General features: G+C 45.8%; 1 protein-coding gene and 1 long non-coding RNA gene across 3 annotated transcripts in view; one reads left to right on the forward strand and one right to left on the reverse strand.

Moving 5' to 3' along the window:
- Positions 1-15224, reverse strand: part of LOC147580952 (uncharacterized) — a 324096-nt gene that overhangs the window by 254188 nt on the left and 54684 nt on the right. The window lies entirely within an intron of this gene.
- Positions 1-15224, forward strand: part of BICRAL (BICRA like chromatin remodeling complex associated protein) — a 111448-nt gene that overhangs the window by 502 nt on the left and 95722 nt on the right. The window contains exon 1 of one of the 2 annotated variants that reach the window (XM_086706875.1): positions 85-1522. The exons of the other annotated variant lie outside the window; for it this stretch is intronic. The gene's annotated coding sequence lies outside the window, so the exon portion shown is untranslated. Of the gene's footprint in view, positions 1-84; positions 1523-15224 lie in introns of those variants that run through there. 2 annotated transcript variants of the gene reach the window in all.

Here is a 15224-nt window from a genome sequence, read left to right on the forward strand (position 1 = left end):
GCAACCGGGTTCCGGGGGCCCAGGGGCAGTCTAAAAACGGATTACTATTTTTTTGGCCAATTGCTGCAGTCGGAGGGGTGGGGGCGGGGGAGGGTGAGATTCCACACCCCCTTCCTCTTCCTCCCACGTCCTCCCCCCCTTCGAGGTCAGTCGCTCTGCAGCTGCGCGCCGCTGGCCGCGCGGGGGTGAGACCCGAGCCCGGGGTTCTGCTGCTCTCCCGTGGGACCGTCGGTCTTTAGGAAAGCGTTGAGGGAAATGTTACATTATTTCTAGGGTGGTGGGAGGGATTTGTCACCGGAAGTGAATGAGCCTAGCCTAAAGTCGGGATCAGCCGGAGGTGTGAGTGGGCAGCCAAGCCGGCGCAGTCACTAGCAAAACGCAGGGCCACCGGCCGGCTGAGAGCCGGGACGCCGCGGGCTGCGGGCGCACGGCAACCTCGCGTGCTCGGGGCAGCCCGGGGAGCGCAGGGCGCGCCTTTGACCGCGCCCGCCTTGCCAGGCTTCGGTTTCACCCTGACCTCCACCCCCGTTCGCAGCCTCCCATCGTTGCTAATTGGGGTATTTGCCCAAGAAACTGTCCGTTGAAATTTCACTGATACACCTGCATTTTGATGCATAGAAAGATGGGAGGAAACGAGAGAATTACGACTTATTTCCAGTTTTTCACGCCCCACTCTCCTCTTTCCGTTCCCACTTAAAACAGCAAAACACACGTAAATTCCCTTATTTTTCCACTGAAAGCAAGCACACATCGCACTGTTGGGCAAATTGTGCGCCCCGGGGGATAGGGGTGGGGGTCCCGGGTGTTTGTGTGTGCAGCAGATGGGAACCGGGGTGCTGAAAAAATCCTGTGCTTAACGCTTGTAGTATATATTCTTCGTTTTCGTTCGCTTTGTTTTCATGTGCAGACTAGACGAGGCTTTTTGTGTGGTTTGGTTATGAGGCTGGTGAAAGAAATATAGCTGGTTAACTTGTCTAAGCCATACGGAGGCGTAACAATAGCTGCGTCATTTTATAAAGAGTTGATTTAACCAAGGAAGGTTTAAAGAAGATTTATTTTGCTAGGGGGAACGACCCCAAAAACAAAAACCTGACCTGCCTCCCTTAAGTTTTTCAGCAATTGAATCTGTCCCACTCAAGTTTGGAGCCAACCGAGGTTTACTGGAGCTGCAGGTGCAGTGAGGCAACATTTCTGCATTAGCCATAGTGGACTATGGGTGGTCGTTAGTGTCTGTATCAGAGGTGGAATTGAATGTCATTAAGCCTTCCCAAGAGCTTCATTTCTGCCCCCAAACAGGTTTTGGCATAGAGGCCAAGAGACTTTGGAAGTTTCTGAATATTTTAAGTTGGGCAGTTCAAACTTTTATGAGAAGAGGTAAAGGACAAAAAGGGACAGGTTGTTGGAGGCAGTTTCAAAGACCGATGTTGGGCCTGCGTGGGAATGGACAGTGGTCAGTGGTGTGGTCATCATGAAGGATTGGCTTGACTGTTCTTTACAGACCCCAGCAGAGCTGCAAGCCAAGGTAGGTAGGTGGTCAGAACATGAATATAAAGCTACGTTTCTATGTTCAAAAGCAATAGGAGGGTTATAAAACTTCCAGCAGTGCCGGACTGTATTTGTGTCTTTTTTCTGACATTTGAGGGCAGACAATTCAGTGTGCATCCTTGAAATGGATCCCAGCTCCTGGGAGGTAAGTGCCTGTTGAATGGAAGGAAAGAGGGTGATGTATTACAACGATGTGAAATGTGGCAAAAGGCAAGCAGCTTGAGAGTTCTGAATCCTACTTTCATAACCTTCAGGAGTTTGTGAATCAAGTACTACCCCTCTTCTAGACATCTTGAAAGAATTCTAAGGTATTACAGACTTTAAAAATTATTTAACAAAAATTTATGGTTTATGGTTCTATTTGTTAGATTTACTTTATAAGAAGATCCTGAAATTTTCAAGCATAGAAAAGGGGACAGTAGAGGTGATGTGTATGTATCACCCAAGCTTCAACAATTACCAACTGACAGTCCGATTTCTTCTGAATCTCTGACCACTTACACACCCCATCACCCTGATTATTTTACAGCAAATCCCAAACATTATATTATTTCATTTTTCATAATCTATAAATATTTCAATATGTCTCTCAAAATGATGAGGACTACCTTTTCAAAGTTTACTTATTTATTTTGAGAGAGTGAAAGAGAGTGCACACAGGGAGGGGCAGAGACAGAGGGAGAGAGAATCCTAGGCAGGCTCCATGCAGTGTGGAACCTAATGCGGGGCTTCATCTCGTGAACAGTGAGATCATGGCCTGAGCTGAAGTCGAGAGTTAGATGCTTAAAGCAACTGAGCCACTCAGGCGCCCCTACCTTTTTAAAACATAACCACATATGGAGTGCCTGGGTGGCTCAGTCGGTTAAATGTCTAACGTCAGCTCAGGTCATGATCTCATGGTTCGTGGCTTCGAGCCCCGCGTCGGGCTCTGTGCTGACAGCTCAGAGCCTGGAGCCTGCTTCGGATTCTGTGTCTCCCTCTCCCTCTGCGCCTCCCCTGCTCATACTCTGTCTCTCAAAAATAAATAAAACATTTTCAAAAATAATTAAAAAAAACCATAACCGCATATCACCACACTCCAAAAAAGTAGTGATATTTCCTTATCATCAGAGTTCCAGTCTGTATTCATATTTCCTTGATTATCCTATAATTTCCCCATTTTAACTTATTTATTGAATAAGGAACCAAAAAAGTTCCATATAATGTGTCTAGCTGATATGTTCCTTAAATCACTTTTAAATCCTGCCCCCCTACCAATTGTTTTGTTAGAAAAACCTGATTATTATTAGTTCAGTAGAGTTTCCCAAGTCTGGATTTTGCTGGTTATGTCTCCATACTGTGTTAGATGTTAAGTATTTGTCGTATTCATTTGATCTTGTACTGTCATAAAGTGAATGTTTATGTATTTATGCTGCAGGAAATGAAAGTATCTCAGAACAGAAAACAGTTTTTGGGTGTCTAGGCAGCCAGGAGTAAGTCCTTTTGCTGTTCTGTGGAGTTTATCAGAGACCCTGTGTGGATGAGAGATACCAGGCAAATAAACAGTTCCAGGCCGTTTTCTGGTAGCTCAGTTCCAAAAGAGGTGGTATCTTTCAGCAGACGTTGACTATTGGATATAAAGCACTCATTAAAGAGCTCTCCATGCAAGTGTCAAATGTTAGGCAAATTTTCCAACTTTCCGGACCATGAAAGATGACCGTGTGAAGGCATGTGCTGTCCTTGAAAAGACACCACGTTGGTCTGGGAAGCAGGACAGGAGCAGGCCCCTTCCTTCCACCTTTGCCCCTGGCTCTTATATGCTCTTCAAAACCCTTCTCTTTCTGGAACTATTTGCATCATTGTGCATCTAATGCCTAGCCCAGAGGCTGGCACCGTTTATTAAGCCAGCATCAGTTTATGAAGCACTTACTGTGCCCCACGCCTCCCCCACTGAACCCAGGGAGGCCCTCAGGCTGCCAAGGTGAATAAAGACAGGCATAGCCTCTTTCCTCTTGGGGAGGCCTAACCTGGGCAGATAATGGCACAAATATGTAAAATTGTAACAGTGACAGTGTTACAGAGGAAAAGAGGAACAGTGAGTGCCTCCAGGGGGAGGTTTGACCTTGCTGGGGAGGTCAGTGAAAGCTTCCTTAGGGGTTGAGCTGAGGCTGGAAGGGTGACCAGGAATCGATAAAGAGAAGTGAGTGAACACTGGAAAGTGTCTTCTAGATGTATGGGCTCATGGAGTCACTGGTGACTTTGTGGAGAGCTGTGCCAGAGGACTGCTGTGGGCAGGAGGCATACCACACGAGTGTGAGCAGGGATGGAACACCGTAACTGAGCTAGTGACACACAGATAAGTCTTTGGAGAAGTTTGACCATGAGGGGGAAGGGCCACTAGCTGGGGGTTGGGAGGAAGCCAGTGAGGTGTTTTTTTTACAGAGAAAACATAGGTTCATAATACAAGGATCCTGAAAAGGCTGGTGGGGGCAGGGGGAAGGGGGCCGGGGGGGGGTTGGGGAGAGGGAGGCTGGGGTGGGGAGTGGGGGCTGTCGGATCCAAAGCACAGGTGCAAGGATCAGCCCTAGATAGAGAGCTGGGGCAGATTCTCTACTGCAAGGCTGTTTTAACTTTTTATTGTGCATGTTTCCCAACATACACAAACTTTTTGACCTCAACCCATAGTCACAGATACATGGTAACTGAAACAGAAGCTTTAAGAAACAGTAAATACTCTTACTGTGTGCAATAGATACTATTTTCTATTCTACTTACTGCATTTCAAAAATGCTGATCAAGGCCCCCTACATTAAACTGCAGCGTTTTTTCTTTTGTAAGGTTTATGTATTTATTTTGAGAGAGAGAGCATGAGCGGGGGGGGGGGGGGGGGGGGGGGGGGGGGGGGGGAGGGCAGGGGGGAGAGAATCCCAAGCAGGCTCCATGCCCAGCGCAGCATGAAGCCAGAGGTGGGCTCAGTCTCTCAAAGACAGTGAGATCTTGAGCTGAAATCAAGAGTCAGACCGACTAAGCCACCCACTGCCTCCTAAACTGCAGTTTAAACATGCCACATCAGCAGGGAGGGTGCAGCTATAGGGAAATTTGTATGTTTGGTAATTGGCAGATGAGTCAGATGGTTTCTGGGTTCTCTATAAAAGTAGATAGTGAGGGGCGCCTGTGTGGCTCAGTCAGTTAAGTGTCCAAATAGCTCAGGTGATGATCTCATGGTTCTTGAGGTTCTTGAGTTCGAAACCCGCTTTGGGCTCTGCACTGACAGCACCGGGCTCTGTGCTGACAGTATGGAACCTGCTTGGGATTCTCTTTCTCCCTCTCTCTCTCTGCCCCTCCCCTTCTTTCTCTCTGTCTAGAAAAGAAACAAAATTGGGGGAGTAATAGGTAATTAGGTTTATTCCCCCCCCCAGCTTTATTGACATATAATTTGATAAATAACACTGTGTGAATTTAAGATATACAACGTGATGGTTTGAGATATATATTGCAAAGCGATCACCACAATAAGTTTAGTTAACATATCTATCACCTCATGTAGTTACCTTTTGTGTATGTGTCTGGTGAGAACTTTTAAAATCTACTCTCGAGGCGCCTGGGTGACTTAGTCAATTAAGCGTCTGACTTCTGCTCAGGTCACGATCTCACAGTTGGGTGGGTTCCAGCGCCACATCGGGCTCTGTGCTGACAGCTCAGAGCCTGGAGCCTGCTTCGGATTCTGTGTCTCCCTCCTACTCCCCCAGCCCCCGCCGTGCACACGCACTCTCCTTCTCTCAAAAAATGAATAAACATTTAAAAATTTTAAAATAATAAAAACAAAAGATCTACTCATAGCAACTTTCAATAGATGATACAATTAACTATAATCAGCATGCTGTACATCACGTCTCCAGAACTTACCCATCTTATACCTGGAAGTTTGTACCCTTTGAGCATCTTCACCCATCCCTCCACCCCCTGACTTTTAAAAGCATAATCTACATTTGCTATGACTGGTTTCTCAGTTATCATTCCCTCCTCAGCCCCTTCCCCTACGACTTCTGCCTCTGCCACTTTATTTGAAAGTGAGAGTGCCCACCTCCCTCCTACCTTCAAGTCCATTGCTGTTTGTAGCTCAAAGCACTCGAATACCCCTTCTTGAAGCATGGCCTCTGGTTCTGTCTTAGTCCCCTGTCCACCCCACATCACTGCTGCTTCTTGTCTCCCTGACAGAGAGAGAGAGAGAGGGAGAGAGAGAGAGAGAGAGAGAATCCCAAGCAGGCTCCACGCCCAGTGCAGCATGGAGCCAGAGGCGGGGCTGGATCTCTCAAGGACAGTGAGATCTTGACCTCAGCTGAAATCAAGAGTCAGACCAACTGAGCCAGGTTTCTCTCCCAGTACCCCTCTTCTCCCTCGTCTCACCTCCTTGACCAGCTTACCATCTCCTTGGCCTGCTGTCCATGTGCTGACCACCTCTCTGATGCTTACCTCCTCCTCCACCTCTCTCCTGAACCCAACCCTGAACTGCCAGTACCTTTCTAGATATTGCCATGTAACCATTTACTATCCTTGTAACTGTCTTCTATCCAAAATACCTCATCTTAAGTAGATGCCCTAAAATGAAGTCCTTATTGCCCCAGTGGTGTCCTTTTTCTTCTGTGTGTAAGTTTCAATCCTATTTTGCTGCATGACCATCCCCAAACTCACCGGCTTAACAGTAATTTATTATTTTTCACAGTTCTGTGGGCTCAGCTGGGGCTGGAGGCCCCAAGACTGCCTCACTTCCAAGTCTGGGGCCTTGGTGCTGGCTGTCGCCTGGTGCAACTCACTGCTCGGCCTCTCTCTCACGCTTGGTCTCTTAGCACGTGGTAGTTCGAGCTTAAGCTTTGCGTGCTGGCTGGCTTAAGGCTCGGACCGGAATTGGTACCGTGTCACTTCTAGTGCAGTCATGGGGTCAAAGCAAATCACAAAGCCAGCGCAATTCAACAGGAGGAGGAACAGAGTCCGCCTCTTGAAGGGTGGAACAGCAGTCACTCAGGTGGAAGGGATTGGCAGCCATCTTTGCAGACGACCCACCATGCTGTGTGTGTGTATGTATAAATATATAAGTCGTTTTGTTAAATCTTACATGGCATTTACCGTGTGCCAGGTGATGGCTGCACACCTGCATGTATTACCTCATTCAGTTGAAACATGCCCGTGATGTAGGTACTATTGTTATCCCCATTTAACGGATGGATAACTGAAGAAGCGACAGTGACTTCCTCGGGACCAAGAGCTACTAAGTGGCAGAGCTAAGATTCGAAGTGGGTCAGCCTGGTTCGTGGGTCCAAGCTTTTTAACACCACCCGTCTGATCATGATACCACACCTGATTATACTGACAGCACGTCAGTAGGCTTCCGAGCCCTGTACCTCCCCAGCTGCATCTCCCACCGTCGCCTTTACTCCAGCCACACCAGACCCTGCCAGGACACCTACACACCATGCCCGCTGCTTCCATTTGTACCTGCCGCACTTACTTAATCACCACCGACCGTAGGCTTGGCCCTTTGCTAGGTGCTGAACACACACACACAGCTCCCTTGGAGCTTACAGCCTAAACGAGGGACACAGACAATGTCGGGTGATACATACTAAAACAGGGGAAATCTTGGGCGTACTAAGATCACACACAGTAACCTAACCCAGACCAGGGGAATGGGGTGGGGGGATGTCTTTTAGTAAATCGCAGCTGCATCCTGCAAAATGAGTGATCTCCAGCCAGGAGAAGGGAGAAAGCAGTCACTCGTGCATGCCTTTCCGCAGATACTCATAGAGCGCCAACTATGATCTGGGCACCGTTCTAGGTACTAGGAATACAGTGAAAAAGACAGGAAGTCCCTGGCTTGATGGCCAGGAAGCTAGAAGAGCTCCAGTGCCTCTAAACAGAGACAGGGCATGTGTAACAAACCTGGACGTGAGAAAAAGAGCAACGTCCTCAACCCCTGGTTGCCCATTAGTACCTATGGAAGGCTTTACAAAATCCTGATGCCCACGGCCTTCCCATGAATAGTTCAGTCATAACCCCTGGGAGTGAGACCTGGGCACTGTTTTTTTTCTTTTTTTTTTTAATGTTGATTTATTTCTAAAGAGATAGAGTGCGAGCTGGGGAGGGACAGAGAGAGAGGGAGACATGGAACCCAAAGCAGGCTCCAGGCTCTGAGCTATCAGCCCAGAGCCCGACGCGGGGCTTGAACCCACGAGCCCTGAGATCGTGACCTGAGCTGATGTCGAGGCTTAACCGACTGAGCCACCCAGGCACTCCATACACTGGTATTTTTTGAAGCTCCCCATGTGGTTCTAGTGGGCAGCCAGGGTTGTAAGCCACCGCGTTAGGGGACCTGTGGCCCATGGAAGCCGGAAGTGGAGATCAGAGTTGAGGTTAGAGTAGTGAGCAGGGGCCAGACCGCCAAGGGTCTTGTAAATCCCGTCAGGCGGTTTTGGCTTAATCTTGAAAGCACTGGGAACTGGTGAAGGATTTCAGCAGGGTAATGGCAGAATCATATTCTTTTTCTTTCTTTTTTTTCTTTAACAAAGGATCAGGCTGGATGCTCTGTGTGGAATAGATTCACTTGGAGCGAAAGTAACAGTATGAGTTTGGAGGCTGTTGTAGGAGCCCAGGAGAAGTAGAGATACAGGAGTATGGTGATGGGTGAGGACACAGAAGGAAGGGGTAATGTGTGAGAGATTTAAGAGACTACACAGGACTCTGACTCACTGGAAGTGAGGGATAAAGGAGGGCAGAGAATTGTGGAAGGTACTGGCTTGAGGAGCTGGGTCCATGGTGATCCTAGTACAAGAGACAGTGAACCAGGAAGATCGTGTTTGGAAAGAGCTGGTACGTCCATTTGCGACCTGCTGCTTGCTTTCTTGTCCTGCTGCCTGTGATCCTATGCTTAATCTCTATTTGACAGCGCTTGCCTCCTACGAGACCTATTTTACACACCTCTTCCAGGAAGCCTATCAGGATTATTCCTTCCATTGGCTCTGGATGAATGTTTATCAGGTTGTAAAGTCAGTATCTATTTACAGATATGTATTCTACAGCTTGGGCTTCTCCAAGCACAGAAGTGTTTTATTCCGTGCTGCCTGCGTAGCACAGTGCCCAGAGCACAGGAAGTGCACGATAAATAGATGTTAAATAGATGAGTTGATGGCTGAAGAGCTGGGTCAGAAACAGGAGTTCTCCTAGGACTGTGATTAGAAGTGGGTCAGGGGCTTCTGGTTCTCATTTCTAGGGTAAGGGACAGACAGAGTCCAGGGGCAAAAGAGGGTATTTGCTGAGCTGATCAGTAAAGAGGCTGAATTAGAAGCACCAAAACTGTTGACTATAAAATAGAGAGACATATAATCAGCTATCTAAATTGTCTTTTAATAAATGCAGGATGGGGTATTAAGAAGGGCACTTGTTGGGGCGCCAGGGTGGCTCAGTCGGTTAAGCATCCGACTCTTGATTTCAGCTCATGTCATGATCTCACAGTTCGTGACTTCCAGCCTGGCATCAGGCTCTGTGCTGACGGTGTGGAGCCTGCTTGGGATTCTCTCTCTCCCTCTCTCTCTCTATCCCTCCCCCACTCATGCTCTGTCTCTTTCTCAAAATAAATAAATAAACTTAAAAAAGAAAAAAGGAGGGTACTTGTTGTGATGAGCATTGGGTGTTCTGTGTAAATGATGAATCACTAAATTCTACTCCTGAAACCAATATTACACTATATGTTAACTAAAATTTATTTTTATTTTTTTTTAAATTTTTTTTTAACGTTTATTTATTTTTGAGACAGAGAGAGACAGAGCATGAACGGGGGAGGGTCAGAGAGAGGGAGACACAGAATCTGAAACAGGCTCCGGGCTCTGAGCTGTCAGCACAGAGCCCGACGCGGGGCTCGAACTCACGGACCGCGAGATCATGACCTGAGCCGAAGTCGGCCGCTTCACCGACTGAGCCACCCAGGCGCCCCTTAACTAACTAAAATTTAAATAAAAATTTGGGGAAAAAATTGTCTTTTGAATGTAATTTCGAATTCCTTTTGTGGCAAAGGCATGTAAATCTTTTAAAGCTTCCCTGCATCTGTTCTTTCTCTTATGTCTCTTCCTGTCAGTAAAGTGGGGTGATGGTAAAAAGTAGACAGATCCGAGTTTAAATTCTGATTACTAGCTGTGTGACGTTGAGCATGGTACGTAACCTCTCTGAGCTCAATTTCCCCCAACGGTAAAGTGGGGGGAAAGAAAGATCTATTTCTCCCAGGATTGTCGTGATGTGAAATGAGGTAATAAAATAATGTGTGGGAAAAGTACCAAGCATTGGGCCAGGCCTGTAGTAGGCCCCCGACAATTGCCAGGTTCCTTTCTGCCTTCCAGTTGCTGACCTTTGTTCCTTAGCACCTACTTCCCAGCCCTCTAGACAAGTGGTGGGACCAGAATGTGCTATGTGCATGTGACCTTCTCAGAAAGCGCCCTTTAATGTCCAGCCTTTTTGCAATTCTGGGGCATATTTAGGCAGATTTTGCATGCAAATAGTGCTGCAAAAGAAAACCAGAGAAATCTAGAAAGAGAGAGCTGGACAAGGTCTGCTGGACCCTTTAAAACCAGGACAAAAGCTAGCTTATAGTTTAAGGAAAAAATAAGGATACGCGGTGATCTTTTTTTATGACAATTAATTCAGTTTGAAGAACTATACTGAGAGATCATATCATTTTTTTCTCTCTCTTTCTGTTTTTTAAGTATTTCTTTTATGATCGCCTACCTGAAATCTTTACTTTGGGGAAACCACTGATCTAATCTTACCTCACCTTACAGGGAGTGTAAAACAGTTGTATGTTATGTAATATTAATGGCTATTTTCTCAAACACTAAACTCTCTGTAGACACCATAAGGGCTGCGGTCGTGTCTACCGTTTTTTCTATTCCATAATCCCATCATGCTTGGCATGAAAGGCTCACAATAATTATCTGTCAGAGGAATAAATGAATTATTCAGCCCCGGCGCTCTAGAATCCTAGTTTTTTGTTTTTGTTTGTGTTTTTTTCAAGATCCAAAAACCAGTTTCTTTTTAAATTACATATGTGTGTATATAATGTTTTTATTTATTTATTTATTTATTTTTTTAACGTTTATTTATTTTTGAGACAGAGAGAGACAGAGCATGAACGGGGGAGGGGCAGAGAGAGAGGGAGACACAGAATCGGAAGCAGGCTCCAGGCTCCGAGTCATCAGCCCAGAGCCCGACGCGGGGCTCGAACTCACGGACTGCGAGATCGTGACCTGAGCTGAAGTCGGACGCTTAACCGACTGAGCCACCCAGGCGCCCCTATAATGTTTTTATTTAAATTCCAGTTAGTTAACATACAGTGTAACATTCGTTTCAGGTGTACAATATAGTGATTCAACACTTCATACCACACCTGGTGCTCATCAGGACAAGTGCACGCTTTAATCTCCATCACTTACTTTACCCATCCCGCTGCCCACCCGCCCTCTGGTAACCATCAGTTTGTTCTCTGTCGTGAAGGGTCTGTTTCTTGGTTTGCCTCTCTCTCTTCTTTTTTTGTCCCTTTACTCATTCGTTTGTTTCTGAATTTCCGCATATGAGTGAAATGATATGGTATTTGTCTTTTTCTAACTGACGCAGCATTGCACTCTCTGGCTCCATCCATGTCACTGCAAATGCCAAGATTTCATTCTTTTTACGGCTGAATCATACATATTCCGTTGTATATATACCTCATCTTCTTCATCCATTCATCAGTCAATGGCAACTTGGGCTGTTTCCATAATTTGGCTATTGTAAATAATGCTGCTATAAACGTCAGGGTGCATATATCCCTTTGAATTCGTATTTTTGTGCTCTTTCGGTAAATATCTAGCAGCATGATTGCTGGATTGTAGGGTAGTTATATTTTTAACTTTTTGAGGAATCTCCATACTGTTTCCCAGAGTGGCTGCACCAGTTTGCATAGAACCCTAGTTTTTAATGATATTTATTTTCATTGATGGAGCCAGTAAACTCCTTGAGGGACTCTGTTCTCTAATGCCCAGCAGGGCAGGTGCTTAGCAAGTGAATGAGCCTCCTGGTCTTGCAGAGATGAGACATATCCAAGAGAGGATAACCCAGGAACCTGAATGATAGGGAGGAGCCATCAGGTACTTCCCTTATATTATCTCATTTGATCTCCATGGTAACCTTGCCAGGAGGGTAATAATTTGAAGCAACAGCAACTTTAAGATTCATTTTTTTTGTTGTTGTTTTGCTTACTTCTTTATTTTGAGAGAGAGAGTGTATGCACTCATGGAGGGGCAGAGAGAGAGAGAGAGAGAGAGAGAGAGAGAGAATCTCAAGCAGGCTTCATACTGTCAGCACAGACCTGACACAGGGCTCTATCTCAGGAACCTTGAGATCATGACCAGAGCCACTATCAAGAGTCCAATACTTAACCAACTGAGCCACCCAGGCCCCTCAGTTTTAAGATTCTTTTAAAAGATATTGCTGAATTTTAACTCCCAAACAGATCTGAGTTTTTAATACAGATTGAGGGGGGCAGACGTGGTGGGGATACCTTTTCTACTTTCGTTTCTTTCTTCTTCAGTGTGAAGGGAATAGTGACCCACAAGGTTTTGAGATAATTTAAAGGCTTTTGTTGCAACGCTCATTTATTAAGATCAAATGCTTTTAAAGTATCCTGGCAGTCGAAAGTTAAATAAGAAACAAAAAAATTACTCCTCTAAAACTCTTCTGCCTAGAACTTTTAAGGTCTTCTTTAAGTAGGACTTCATTATTTGCTGTAAAATGCCACTTTGCTAGGAAATGCTACAAACTACTATATTAAGACATAAGTTCCAACCCAATAAGGTCATGAAATCCATTTAGTGGATGGCGGTCTGCATTGTTAAAAAAATGGCAAAAGAAGGCTGTCTAGCTGACTCAGTAGACCATGCAACTCTTGATCTCAGGGTTATCAGTTTGAGCCCCACATTGGGTGTAGAGATTACTTAAAAATAAAATCTTTAGGGGCGCCTGGGTGGCTCAGTCAGTTAAGCAACTGACTTCGGCTCAGGTCATGATCTCACGGTTCGTGGGTTCGGGCCCCGCATTGGGCTCTGTGCTGACAGCTCGGAGCCTGGAGCCTGCTTCAGATTCTGTGTCTCCCTCTCTCTTGGCCCCTCCCCCACTTGTGCTCTGTCTCTCTCTCTCAAAAATAAATAAAATGTAAAAAAAAAAAAAATTTAATAAAAAAAATAAATAAATAAAATAAAAATAAAATCTTTAGGGGCACCTGGGTGGCTCAGTTGGTTAAGCCTCCAACTCTTGATTTCGGCTCAGGTCATGATCTCACAGTTTACGGGACTGAGCTCCGCATCAGTCTCTGTGCTGGGAAGCACAGAGCCTGGTTGGGATATTCCCTCTCTCTCTCTCTCTCTCTCTGTCTCCCTCTTCCCCCATGCTTTCTCTGTCTCTCAGAATAAATAAACTTAAAAAACGTTTTTAATAAAATCTTTAAAAACAAGGCAAAAGAAACAGAAGATGTCAGAATGCATTGTGTTGCATAAACGGGTTTATATTATGTATATATGTTTTATGTATACATATACATGACTTGCCAGATAAAATGTATTTCTTTTTATAGGTTATAGTCAAAAAAGTTTGAAAAAAATGGTTTTGTGAATGACGCCTTGACATTATGGTGTTCAAAAGCATTCATTGGCAAGGTTGAAGGGACATTTTTTTGTGTCATTATCAAGTGATGGCAATAAGGAAATATGGGTGCTGAGCTAATTTCCTGCGGAACGTCTTGTCAAGTGGGGACCTGTTTGTGCTGCACATACTTTTCTCCTCCTTTCATTTGTAAAAATACTGAAGGTTTGCTCATAAAAAGTGAAGGATTTGGATGAGGGACCAATGGCATATAAAGTTTAGGAATGTGCATATGTAACAGGCTACAGCGTGAGGGTTTGTGGCTCTAACAGTTGTGAATTCTACTCTCTGGAAGGGAACCCAGGGGTCCCTGCCATGTAGTAACTCGCAATTTGCTGAGGCACAAATCTGAGTACATCCTAGGAGGCCTATGGGTAGGGAGATAGTGATTTCGCTCATGAGTGAGCCCCGCCCCCTGCCCTTCATCTCCATTTTTTCTATTGTTTTATTATTTTTAAAAAAGATTTTTTAATGTTTATTTATTTTTGAGAGAGAGAGAGACACCGAATCCGAAGCAGGCTCCAGGCTCCAAGCTGTCAGCCCAGAGCCCGACACGGGGCTTGAACCCACAAACTGTGAGATCATGATGTGAGCTGAAGTCAGATGCTTAACTCACTGAGCCACCCAGGCGCCCCTCTAGTCTTTGTTTTTAAGAGCATAACTCCCTTCAGGTAATAAGGGGTGTTTCCATCTGAACAATGACCATGAAGTGAAAGGAGAAGCTTGTGATGTGAAGACATGTCAAGAAAGACAGCTTCTTGACAAAGGTGTGGGTGCCCAGAAAGCCACAGCTGCTGCAGGTATCCTTGTGTTCTACAAGCTGGTCATTCCCCGGAGGTCTCGGGACGAAGCTGTGCCATATGCTTTCCTGCCTCTTTAGAACCTGGGGGGTTAAGCCAGTCGGTATTCATTTCCTGTATAGCCTCTAAAAGATAGAAACTTCGTGTGTGGAAATTTTCATGTTTGTTTAAAAAGAGGAGAGATTGTATGTTTTGTGTATAGGTTTTGTTTGGTTTCTGCTTACTGGCCGGCGCTTCTGGATCGATTGCTTTGGGAACGAGTGTGCAAAGCTCTTGGATAGTACCTGAAGTCGTTACGCTCTTTAGGATTCTGTGTTGCCTGTCTCAGGTTGGCTGAGAGTTGAGGCCTTCCCGCCACTCCGGAGGGGAGAGGAGCAGTTGGGGACAGGACAGGGATCGTCAGTGGAGAAATCAGGACCTTCACATGTAGATGCTGACTCTTTTGAGAGCATTGCAATAAAGTCACTCCTGGGTTGACTCACGTGCCCTTCCTCGAAAACACATAAACCGGGTAACTGCCCATTCTCCAGTATTGGTTGACCTGAAGCTGGCATTCCATAATGTGCCTGTGAGTCACAGTTGGAACGTAGGCAGGGGGAAAGAGAGGAAGAGGAGAGAAGCATGTTGGTTTATCAGGATATGAGAAATTGTGCCTCCTTTTTTATTAAAAAAAAAAGGGGGGGCACCTGGGTGGCTCAGTCGGTTAAGCGTCCGACTTCGGCTCAGGTCACGATCTCAAGGTTTGTGAGTTCGAGCCCCGCATCGGGCTCTGTGCTGACAGCTCAGAGCCTAGAGCCTGCTTCCCAGTCTGTGTCTCCCCCTCTCTCTCTCTGCTCCTCCCCTGCTCATGCTCTGTCTCTCTCTGTCTCAAAAATAAATAAAAACATTTAAAAAACTTAAAAAAAAAAAAAAAAGTTGGGCTGAGATTCAGTCACGCTGTACCTTAGATGTCACCAGGAGTCCACCTCTGCTTTCTCAGCTCTACATATGCAGAGGCTGAGTGGGCGCCTCACCTAAACTGATTAGGTCCAGGGAGAACTTGTCCCTACCGCCCCAACCACCTGTGGCCATGTGTTGAGTGCCTCCTGCCTCCAACGCCAGCCAGGCACCTTGATACAGTAACACAGGACATTATTTTTTCATTTTAAATGTTTATTTATTTTTGAGAGAGAGAGAGAGAGCGTG

The sequence above is a fragment of the Puma concolor genome, chromosome B2 (genome assembly GCF_028749965.1).
Source record: "Puma concolor isolate L17-30 chromosome B2, mPumCon1.1.hap2, whole genome shotgun sequence".
Classification (NCBI taxonomy): domain Eukaryota; kingdom Metazoa; phylum Chordata; class Mammalia; order Carnivora; family Felidae; genus Puma; species Puma concolor.